The sequence below is a fragment of the Trachymyrmex septentrionalis genome, unplaced genomic scaffold (genome assembly GCF_001594115.1).
Source record: "Trachymyrmex septentrionalis isolate Tsep2-gDNA-1 unplaced genomic scaffold, Tsep1.0 scaffold55, whole genome shotgun sequence".
In the NCBI taxonomy this organism is placed as follows: domain Eukaryota; kingdom Metazoa; phylum Arthropoda; class Insecta; order Hymenoptera; family Formicidae; genus Trachymyrmex; species Trachymyrmex septentrionalis.
The window spans coordinates 30,707-33,384 of record NW_017305725.1 but is presented as its reverse complement, the minus strand read 5'-3'; the positions used below and the strand labels follow the sequence as shown (position 1 = coordinate 33,384).

Here is a 2,678-nt window from a genome sequence, read left to right as displayed (position 1 = left end):
AAAAAAATGAAAATAAGAGGAATAATCTCCAATCTTGATATTGACAAATGTTATCCAGTACATGATCTCAAACAATATTCAAGAGATTTTAGCTCGGTCCGACACCTTGCGTAATGCTAGATACTGTACTAGGTAATGCGGTACTGTAACTTTCAAGTCTTCAACTCAAAAAGTACGCAATGAAAAAATAACTTTAATAGTGTTTTGAAAAGTTCTTGACACCAGCTTTTAAATTCTACCATCAAAAATAGTGTTCCATTAAAAAAAATCGATGTGACCTTGACCTAATCTTGGCGATGCTATCCACATTTGACAAAGTCAAATCAATGGTACCTTCTTATCCCCCTCTTGTCCCCCTCCGAACCATACAACTTTTGTTTGAAACATTTTTCCATATCTACCATAGTTTTCGAGAAATCTTAATGCATTATTTAAAATAGGATATATATGATATCTGGAATTTAAATGTCAAAACTTCGGGAGCGTGTAGAGGATCGATAAACTAAGGAACAAAAGTCCTATAGAGATATGCTCGTTTTTGCTTCGTTTTGGAGAAAATCGCAAAAAAGACAAAACGTTTTTGCTTCGTTCTTGAACTGCCTCTAAAGTATCATCGTCGCTAAAATCATACATGAAAACAATAATAATTTTGTTTTCAGGTGAAAAAAATTTTCCCATTAGACAAAAACAAACAAAAAAAATGTTTGTTTGTTTGTTTTTGTCTAATGGGACCATTTTTTTACCCGATGGATTAAATACAGTCACATATACAGATTTTTTGAAGATTGATTTCTTTGATTTAAAAGGCATCCATCTGCAGCAATAGGTTAAAATGTGGTTTCATTCGATGGGTGTCCAGCTCAATTATAACAAAACTACTCGAGCTTGGACGAACATTTTCCACAACGATGATTTCAACGTGAATGAGTAATTCCTTGGCCATCTCAATCACTTGATCTGACGTCATTGGATTTCTTTATGTAGGGATCTTGAAGCAGGAGGTTTATTCGTCGTCAATCGACTCAAGAAAACAATTGAGAAATTAAATCAAGGCTGCAGTGCACCAAATATCGCCAAATCAGTGTAGTTGTATGTACTAGATGCAATGCTTGCATTGCTGCAAGAAATTAACATTTGAACATTTGTTAACATTTTGAACAATATCTACATCAAACAAGTGTAATACAATGTGAATAAGTAATGAGAAAGTATAAAAATGAAAACTACGTTTTGTCTTTGTTGCGATTTTCTTCAAAACGAAGCAAAAAACGAGTATATTTCTACAGGATTTTTTTTCTTAGCTTATCCATCCCTTATACGCTCCCGAAATTTCGACATTTAAATTCCAGACACCCTGTGCATATTTTGTGTGTGTGTGTGTGTGTGTGTGTGTGTGTGTGTGTGTGTATGTGTGTGCGCGCGTGTGCGTGCGTTCTTGCGCGCGCGCGCGCGCGCATATATATAAATATATATACACACGATGCAGTGATTCATTTAATCCTACGATATACGCCTGAAGAAATACAGCCCGATTAATGTGAAAAAAATGACCAAATTTCGAGTTCAAGATCGATTTTAGCAAGATTTCAAGCGTTTAAATGAGTCGTTATTCAAATTGTAGGTCTGTTCATCAAGAATAAGGTTCAGTTGGAATTTTCCTGAGACTTCCTACAAGGTCTTTAAAAGTTGTATTTAATTGGATTATAAAACATTTTTAAGAGTAAAAAAAATTTATTTTAAATATTTCTATAGTATTGTATATCGCTTTGTGATTTTGACATTCTCAAATCAAATGCCTCAATTTAATAATAAAAAAACTCTATTACAAAATGAAATGAGTACATAATAAAAAAAAATATGATTTAATTAATTGAAATAAACTACATATTAGTAGTATTTTTTTTAATTATGTATTCATTTCATTTTCTAATAAAAACTTTTTTATTGTCAAATTGAAATATTTGATTTAAGGATGTCAAAACTACAAAGCGATATACTTTAGAATTAAAAAAAAAATTTTTTTCTACCCTTAAAAATGTTTTATAATCCAGTTAAATGCAACTTTTAGGCCTGTAGGTCTCGGGAAAATTCCAACTAAATCTTATTCTTGGTGAACAGACTTACAATTTGAGGGGAATAACGACTCATTAAAATGCTTGAAATCTTGCTAAAAATCAACCTTGAACTCAAAATTTAATCTTTTTTTTTTTCACATTAATTGGGCTATATTTCTAAGGCATATATCATAGGGCTAAATGAATTATTGCATGTTCAGCAATCAAAAAAACATACAGTACTATATTTAAAATGTGAATTAAACTATTTTTGCATTAAATCAAACATGTATTGTAAACAATTGGCAACATAAGAAAAATATCAAGACGCTGCAAGATTCAGACCGAGGCTTGGTCTCCTCTGAATTGGTAGACTTCCGTTTTGCCATTGAGCTACATAGACCTGACACTGATAGCTTCTCTGTTGTGCTTATTTAAAAATCCTTAACTAGTAACCTCTAAATCTTATTTTTTGATAAAAATTTAAAGATGCCTTTTGGCATAAAATGAAAATTTTTGAGCTGAGGCCGATTAAAAAAAATTTTTTTTTCTTATCTAACGCATCTAGATACCTATATATATATATATAGGTATTTAGATGCGTTAGATAAGAAAAAAAAATTT

The 2,678-nt window shown here is 31.3% G+C and overlaps 1 protein-coding gene across 3 annotated transcripts in view; it reads right to left on the bottom strand.

Annotated features, from left to right (window-relative positions):
* The window catches only part of LOC108752119 (ubiquitin carboxyl-terminal hydrolase 14), a 7,181-nt gene that overhangs the window by 2,125 nt on the left and 2,378 nt on the right, over positions 1-2,678 (bottom strand). The window lies entirely within an intron of this gene.